The sequence below is a fragment of the Odocoileus virginianus genome, unplaced genomic scaffold (genome assembly GCF_023699985.2).
Source record: "Odocoileus virginianus isolate 20LAN1187 ecotype Illinois unplaced genomic scaffold, Ovbor_1.2 Unplaced_Scaffold_1, whole genome shotgun sequence".
NCBI classification, from domain to species: domain Eukaryota; kingdom Metazoa; phylum Chordata; class Mammalia; order Artiodactyla; family Cervidae; genus Odocoileus; species Odocoileus virginianus.
In genome coordinates, this window is record NW_027224263.1 from 3,011,459 (window position 1) to 3,020,953 (window position 9,495).

Below are 9,495 nucleotides of genomic sequence, written 5' to 3' on the forward strand. Positions count from 1 at the left end.
TGGATGAATTCCGAGTTTGAAATTAGTGGATACACACTACTGTGTATATTAGTAAAATAGATAAACAACAAGGACCTACTTATAGCACAGGAAACTATATTCAATATCTTGTAATAAACTATAATGGAAAAGAATCAAAAAGAATATGCATATATATAATATACACATATATTAATACATATATATATGAATCACTTTGCTATACACCTGAGACTAATGCAACATTGTAAATCCACTATACATCAATTTAAAAAAAAGAATAAAATGTGGTCTTGACATTCAAGTTGGTGTGACTTCTTCACCAAGTGCAGTTATGGTATATTTCAACAAATGACAGTTCAGGGGGCAGTATAGAATGAGGTGGTTTAATGGACTTGGGTATGAAATAGACATCTTGGCTCTGCAGCTTATGGTCCATGTAACACCAACCACATGACTCCATTTGCTCATCTCTAGAATGGGGATAATAATAGTTTTTATTACATAAGGTGGTTGTGAAGAATACATGAGTAAATCTTGGCAGTCAGTGTTTTATAAATGTTAGTGATTTTTTTTACTTCATTCTCTCCAACTTATAAGAGCAGTATCTGTCTTCTATTGTGCTAAGACACAGGGAATATATGAACCATGAACTTCCAGATGTTCAAGCTGGATTTAGAAAAGGCAGAGGAACCAGAGATCAAATTGCCAACATCCACTGGATCATTGAAAAAGCAAGAGAGTTCCAGAAAAACATCTACTTTTGCTTTATTGACTATGCCAAAGCCTTTGACTGTGTGGATCACAACAAACTGTGGAAAATTCTTCAAGAGATGGGAATACCAGACCACCTCACCTGCCTCCTGAGAAATCTGTATGCAGGTCAAAAGCAACAGTTAGAAATAGACATGGAACAATACACTGGTTCCAAATTGGGAAAGGAGTACACCAAGGCTGTATATTGTCACTCTGCTTATTTAACTTACATGCAGAGTACGTCATGAGAAATGCTGGGCTGGATGAAGCACAAGTTGGAATCAAGACTGCTGGGAGAAATATCAATAACCTCAGATATGCAGATAACACCACCCTTATGGCAGAAAGCAAAGAGGAACTTAAGAGCCTCTTGAAAGAAGAGAGTGAAAAAGTTGGCTTAAAACTCAACATTCAGAAAACTAAGATATGGCATCTGGTCCCATCACTTCATGGCAAATAGATGGGGAAACAATGGAAACAGTGACAGACTATTTTCTTGGGCTCCAAAATCACTGCAGATGGTGACTGCAGCCATGAAATTAAAAAACACTTGCTCCTTGGAAGAAAAGCTATGACCAACCTAGACAGCATATTAAAAAGCAGAGACATTACTTTGCCAACAAAGGTCTCCATCTAGTCAAAGCTATGGTTTTTCCAGTAGTCATGTATGGATGAGAGTTGGACTATAAAGAAAGCTGAGCACCAAAGAATTGATGCTTTTGAACTGCAGTGTTGGAGAAGACTCTTGAGAGTCCCTTGGACTGCAAGGAGATCCAACCAGTCCACCCTAAAGGAGATCAGTCCTGGGTGTTCATTGTTACGTCTGATGTTGAAGCTGAAACTCCAATACTTTGGCCACCTGATGTGAAGAACTGACTCACTGGAAAAGACCCTGATGCTGGGAAAGATTGAAGGACAGGAGGAGAAGGGGATGACAGAGGATGAGATGGTTGGATGGTATCACCGACTCAATGGACATGAGTTTGAGTAAACTCCAGGAGTTGGTGATGGACAGGGAGGCCTGGCATGCTGCAGTCCATGGGGTCACAAAGAGTCGGACATGACTGAGTGACTGAACTGAACTGAACTGAAGATGCAGGGAATTCTGGAAGAAATCAGGCCTGGGGAAGCTGGGGCCTCACAGAATAAAACTTGGTACACATTTGCCATAGGCCAAGAGAAGAAATAGTGAGTGATCTAGAGGACCAGATTGTTTAAAATATCCCCACCCTTACAAATACCAAACTTTAAGAGGCCTTCTAGAATAGCGGCAGGACATGATGACAAGAAAAAAGCATGTGACTGAGTCAGCTTGCTGGCCAAGTTTCACCTGTCTCCTCCTCTCCACCACTCCTCACCTGACTTTGGCAAGGCCCAATCTCAAGCAAGGCTGGCCTGGCAAAGCAGCAGGTAGTAACAAGTAACCTTTAGCCAGAGTGACCAACGAACCAGCACACCTCTCTGAAGCAAAATCAATTCCCAGATGTGCCCTTGGAAAGATAAAAGATTTGTTCACCACAAATTCTGCAAGTTTACATTGTAGGAGTGGATCTTCCAAACTTGCAACATTTTGAATAAACCTTAGTGGGAGTGGGAGTCAAGAGTTTACTTGAAATCAATAATCTCATGGACAGATTTTGTCCTTTCATTGCTCAAATTCTATGCCTGATTCAATAATGACTCCACCATTCGGTCCCTGTGGGTACTTTCAACCAACTTTGGGGTTTAACACTCTTCATTCCAATGAGATCACATTGCCAGAATGGATGCTGTCATTCAATAAGTGGAAAACAGCTGTTTCCAGGTGCTTGCTTGGCCAGGATATAAAGTAGTGCTGTTGTCTGGTAAGAGGAAGTTGTGCCTTGAGGACATGTAAAAGGTGTCAGTACTGGTGAGTCATGGTATCCAAATAAAATATGCAAAAATCATATTTTACTCACATTGTCTTCCTATAGTAACTGTGGTGATAGGCTAATTTGATAGCTGAAAATAAACACATGTAGAAAACATTTAACTCCTATGTTAACCAGTTTTCTTCCTCATGCATTTTCTATGTTCTATCTCCTCTTCTTTTGAAGCAAACAAATTCTCATCTCTTTTAACATTTTATTATTGAAAATTTCAAATATATGAAGAAGAAACTAGTATTATAACTCCTATTACCCATTTTTAACCATCATTACCATTTTGCCTTTCTTGTTTCATCTAGCCAACCCTCTCCCTAAATTAAAAAAAATATATATATATATATATATTGGAAGGAAAATTATTTTAAAGTAAATCTCGGATATTATATACTTTCTCTCATAAAAAATATCAGTATGTATCTTAAACAGTTTAGTTCTGGAGATGTAATGTTCAGCACGGTGGCTAATAATTAACAGTACAGTTGGCTATCTGTATCCATGCATATGGAACCCATGGTTATGGAGGGCCAGCTGTAAGGACTTGAGTACAAATGTATTTTGGTATCCAAGGGGGTCCTGGAACCAATCCCCCATGGATTCCAAGGGACAACTGAGCTTTATTGTATATTTGAAAATTGCTAAGAGGTCAGATCTTAAAACTTCTCATCACAAGAAAAAAATGTTAACTATGTGATATAATGGATGTTAAATAGACTTATTGTGGCAATCATTTTGAAATATACACATATATCAAATAGTTGTTGTACATCTTAAACTTATACAGTGTTATATGTCAATTATATCTCAATAATATTGGAAAAGAAAACATAATCACAATATCACACCTAATATAATTAACAGTAATTTCCTAAAACCAGTTAACACTTAGTCCAGTTTCAAGTTTCCCTGATTCACAAGCTCTATTCCAGAAGAGGCATTTGAAATGAAGGGTTGGAGGCTCTGAGATGTGGCATGCTTTGCCCTAGGTCATACAGTCGGTTAATAAAAGAGCTATGACTAGAAGAATTTATGTCTCTTGATCCACTGCCCAGTGCTCTTTTTACCTTCTGTTTTTTCCCCCCTCTTTTTACTCTCCACTTGCCACTGCTTATTGTCTTTCCTAACTTTTCCCCTTTCCATCTGACAAGACAGTCACCAATTTCTATTTGAGGGTGAAAAAAGCAACAGTAAGAAAAAGGACCATGATATTAGAAATCATGGTTGCTGTATGTGCTTTCTACTGAAGATTTGGCAGCAAATCAATGCCAGCACTGATTATTAATAAGCTTAGATGACTTTGGCATCCTCCCATTCATGCATCAAAGCCAACGACATTCCAATGTCTCTGTCTGTACGTGTTTCCTCCTCTTCTGAGCACATTGCTTCAACATTTGGATATTTGGGGACTTTGCTAATACTTGCTGAGGATTCCAGCATTTCTTGAATCAGTGGCACACCCTGGCACATGCAAACAAGGGGAAATTGCAAGAAATAGACCCAATGTGCTGCAAAGATGCAGAGAGGATTAACAGCTAAAGCTCCAATAGCAGCTGCCTGTTAAGGATTGCTGGAGGGTGGGCAGGTGGAATGGTCAAGGGAATGGTCCAAGAAAAGCAGGACTGAACATGTCCTTGCATGAGTTCTGTGTAAAGATTGGTATAGCTAGAGCCCAGGATCCATGTTAGAGAATCTGTGAGATTATGAGTGGGCAGAGACTAGAGTGCCAGCTATGTCTGGCAGAGGAATTTGAATTTTTATGCTAACTCTAAACAAGCAAACAAGTAAATCAACAAATTACCAAGCCAACCCTTGATCAAATAGAAATGTAAAATAAAGTCCTATTAGGCCTTGGGTTTCTGTATCTTTTCTTTGGACAGCTATCTCCCTGAAACATTTATAAGATTTCAGTTTTTTGCCTCATTGTGGTATTAACATAAAAGAAAATGCCACTGTTGGAATCAAACCTGGACCAATTGCTTAGAAATCAGATCCGCCAGGACACCTCCTCTGCAGCCAGGCCATGAGATAGGCTCCAGTCAACCTGAAGGATGACAGGTGAGATTTGTGCAACACTGAATGTAGATGAGGAAGGAGAAGGCAGATTTCCAAGCTTGTTGAAAGATGAAAATTAAACAGTAACAACTTAAAGTTATGTTCAAAGTCTTTCTATCCTACAATCCCAAAGCCAAGCTGTTTCTCAGACCAGTTGTTTCCACCATTGCCAGTGTAGTATTGTTTTAGTCCGTTCTGATTATAATGCATTATCAGGGGAAAATTATGCTATTTACCACAAGTGGTTGTTAGTCTAGTTCCTATTGGAGTCAAGAATTTAGATTTCTTGATTTTTCATTCTTTCTACTATATAATGAGTAACCTCATTCTGCCTTAATTTCTTCATCTGTTAAGTGAGATAATGATAGTTCCTTCTTCATAGAATTTATGTGAGGCTTCAAGGAGTTAAACATGTAAGCACTCAGTAAATGTAATTATTTATTCACTCACTTATCCATTTACTTAACAACTATTTGTTTACTACCTACCATGTCTGTACACAAGAAGGAGCTAAGCCCTATGAGACAGTATAACAAAGACAGGCTCCTTCCTTCAAAAAACTTACAATCTTAGGGGAAATGCAAGACATACTTCATGAATCTGTGACACAATTTGCATTAAATGAGGAAAAAAATGATATAGGCTATAAGCAATCAGAAGTCACGTTGTTGTTCACTCACTAGGTCATGTCTGACTCTTTGTGATCTCATGGACTACAGTCTGTCAGGCTTCTCTGTCTTTCACTATCTCCCAGAGATTTCTCAGACTCATGTCCACCATGTCAATGATGCCATCAATCATCTCATCCTCTGTCATCCCATTCTCCTCCTGCCCTCAATCTTTCCCAACATCAAGGTCTTTTCCAATGATTTGGCTCTTCACATCAGGTAGCCAAAGTATTGGAGTTTCAGCTTCAGCATCAGTCCTTCCAATGCATATTTGGGATTGATTTCCTTTAGGATGGACTGGTTTGATCTCCTTGCTGTCCAAGGGACTCTCAAGAGTCTTCTCCAGCACCACAATTCAAAAGCATCGATTCTTTGGCACTCAGCCTTCTTTATGGTCCAAATCTCACATCCACACATGACTACTGGAAAAACCATAACTTTGACTAGAAGGACCTTTGTTGGCAAAGTAATGTCTCTGCTTTTTAATACGTTGTTTAGGTTTGTCAAAGCTTTTCTTCCATGGAGCAAGTGTTTTAATTTCATGGCTTCAGTCACGGTCTGCAGTGATTCTGGAGCCCAAGAAAATAAAGTTTGTCACTGTTTCCATTGTTTCCCCATCTATTTGCCATGAAGTGATGGGATTGGAATGCCATGATCTTCATTTTTTGAATGTTGAGTTTTAAGCCAGCCTTTTCACTTTCTTCTTTCACTTTCATCAAGTCTCTTTAGTTCCTCTTCATTTTCTGCCATAAATGTGGTATCATCCACAGAAATCATGACTACCAGCTAAATTTTCTTCTCTAAATGCACCAGGTTTCACTTTTCTAGGAAGACTTCCTTCCTTGACATCTCTCTGCCTCCAACCCCTAAGCTCTTCTCCATCTTTCTCCTCTGTTCTCCCATAATATCCTAGGCATTATCCTCTCATTCATGCTCTGAACTACTGTAAATGGTCTATTTCTCTGCCTCCCCCATGAGACCATGAGTGTTTGAGAGCCAAAGTCATGGCTTATTCACCTCTATATCCCTAGGACATTGCACAATGTCTGGCACACAACCGTGGTCAACTCTGTTGAATGAATAAGAATTTGCTGCCATGAAAATTTTGCTGGAAAAAGAACCATAAAACTTGGGTTCTGGTCACAGCCCTGCTACTCACCAAAACCTTCTTGGCTTTAGCTTCCTCATCTCTGATACCTGAGGGTTGAACCAAATGAACTTCAAGAACATTTCTAGCCCTATTATTCTAAAATATTTCTTCATTTAGTGTCATGGGATATCTGGGGATTGAGCTATCACTGTACATCTCTTCCCTTCATTGAATGTGGGTTACAAGTTGTAGTGAAAGGGACTTTAACTTTCTTTCCAAAGTTCCTCCAGGCAGGGAGGGTTGGGGTGGGCAGAGATGAGTCATCTTTCCAGAGGACATTAGCAGGAAGAAGAGATACGAGAACAATAAACATGCATTGCTTGTGGTGTGCATTTTTTTTGAGGTATGTGAAAACATATGATTCTATTTGTAACAATGATAACAACAAAAGCAATATGTGTCTCCATATGACCTTATTTTCCTTCCCCTTTCTGTAATACAAAGGCCTATCAGTGCCTTTCCTCTGTAGGCATTTTTAGTTCAGTTGTTGCCATGTTTCCCTTTTTGTGAAAGAATTACCTAAGTATAGGAAAGTCATCCTGACCCTGAAAACCCACAAATCTGCCTTTGCTCCTCCCTCTGTTCTCTGCAACTTTCTTTCCTTTCTCATCCATCCTCTCTGGTTCAGCTTCTCACACTCTTCAATACCCCAGAGTCTTCATTCCTGACTCTTTCACCCTTGGCATCATGAACTAACTTTCATCCATTCAATGTATTTACCCATTTAGCAGTGTTCATTAAGTATCTGGTTTTTTTTTTCCATTTATTTTTATTAGTTGGAGGCTAATTACTTTACATCATTGCAGTGGTTTTTGTCATACATTGAAATGAATTAGTCATGGATTTACATGTATTCCCCATCCCGGTTCCCCCTCCCACCTCCCTCTCCACCCGATCCCTCTGGGTCTTCCCAGTGCACCAGGCCTGAGCACTTGTCTCATGCACCCAACCTGGGCTGGTGATCTGTTTCACCCTTGATAAAGACATGTTTCGATGCTGTTCTCTTGAAACATCCCACCCTCGCCTTCTCCCAGAGTCCACAAGTCTGTTCTATACATCTGAGTCTCTTTTTCTGTTTTGCATATAGGGTTATCATTACCATCTTTCTAAATTCCATATATATGTGTTAGTATACTGTAACGGTCTTTATCTTTCTGGCTTACTTCACTCTGTATAATGGGCTCCAGTTTCATCCATCTCATTAGAACTGATTCAAATGAATTCTTTTTAATGGCTGAGTAATATTCCATGGTGTATATGTAGTATTTATTTATTTATTGTTGGTTGTGCTGAGTGAGTCTTCTTTGCTGTTTGTGGGCTTTCTCTAGTTGTGGTGAGCAGGGGCTACTCTCTGGTTGCAGTGCACGGGCTTCTCATTGCAGTGGCTTCTCTTGTTGCGGAGCATGGGCTCTAGGGCTCGTGGGCTTCAGTAGTTGTGGCTCCTGGGCTCTAGAGGGCAGGCTCAGCAGTTGTGGCACATGGGCTTAGTTGCCCCACGGCATGTGGAATCTTCCCAGACCAGGGATCGAACCCATGTCCCCTGCATTGGCAGGCAGATTCTTAACCACTGGACCACCCAGGGAAGTCTCAGTACCTGCTTTTTATCCAGGTCCAGAGCCAAGGAATGGATCTCAGAAAGTTTCTTAGAGAAAACATTTGAGTTAGATCTTGAAGGAGAATAGGAGTTTTCTGGAATGGGGTCGGGGATGAATAAGGAAGCATTATTCTGGGCAGAGGAACAATATGTACAAAGTCAATGGGGCATAAAACTCATAACAAATATAGGAGCCCCATAACTTGGGATACCTATGGCACAGGAAAGTGGCAGTGTTAGTCACTCAGTTGTGTCCAAGTCTTGCAACTCCATGGACTGTAACCCACCATGCTAAGAGTTTGGATTTTATCAAACAGGCCATTGAAAGTTTTTACGTAGGAGACTAAAAATCAGATTTACACTGAGAAAAATCTATGACAGTAGGATTAAATAAGAAATAATTAATTCCTTGGCAAGGAAGTCAACTGATAAGAGGATTCATCAGAACATTATTGAAATATTCTAGGAGAAAGAAGAAGAGGCCTGAGCCAAAGCAGTAGCAATGGGGATGAATAGTGATGAGTGACTAGGCATATGAGTGGGATGTTTAGGAGGTAGGTGACAAGACTTAGTAACTGATTAATGAGAGAGATGAGGGAGGTTTCTGACTCTGCTGGTCAGCTGGATGGCAATGCTATTTATAACAGAGGATACAGGAAAAGTCAAGGCCTGAGGGAAAATAATGAGACACATTTTGGATGTATCAGGTCTCTTTCAAATCCTGTTAGATAAACAGCACCTGAAGGAAAGGTGACCACCTTCCAAGTAGCTTAATGAGAAATTGCATTTTGTTTGGGTTCTGTATGGGTAACAAAATTGAAGATTAAGTTAATACCGATTACTTGATTTCTCAGTGATAAGTCTATTGTATTTAGAAATCTTCATTAATTTAAAAAGCAATTTTAGACACCAAAGCTTTTCTAAAGCTGGAATGCATACAAGAAGAAAAAAATACATTATCGTGACCTTATTAAGTTTCTCCTGTAGAGCTTTTTAGCTGAGTTGCTTGAAACAAGTTGGTCAGCCCTTCCCTCTTCATTATAAAGCCTTTTTTTCCAAAGACTTAGAGCCAACTCAATTAGCTATGCTGATGGAAAGAAGAATAGCACAAGTAATTGAAAACCTCAGACAATTCAAAGCTCCATGGACAACTCTTAAGAAAAATGTGGCCTCCTGTAGTTCTTTGGAACCCTGAGTTGGCCTCACTGGCAGATATAAACGGTCAGGCGATGACCTTTATGGCAAGTTTATGTTCTAGAAAGTCTAAGTTTATAAGTAAGAGGTAAGAAAAAACAGTGGGAGGAAGTAATAACATAATAACAATGAAGCGTAAAATTAACATTAAAAGACTGTTCATTGTTATTATCACACAGCTGTTGATGGGAGTTG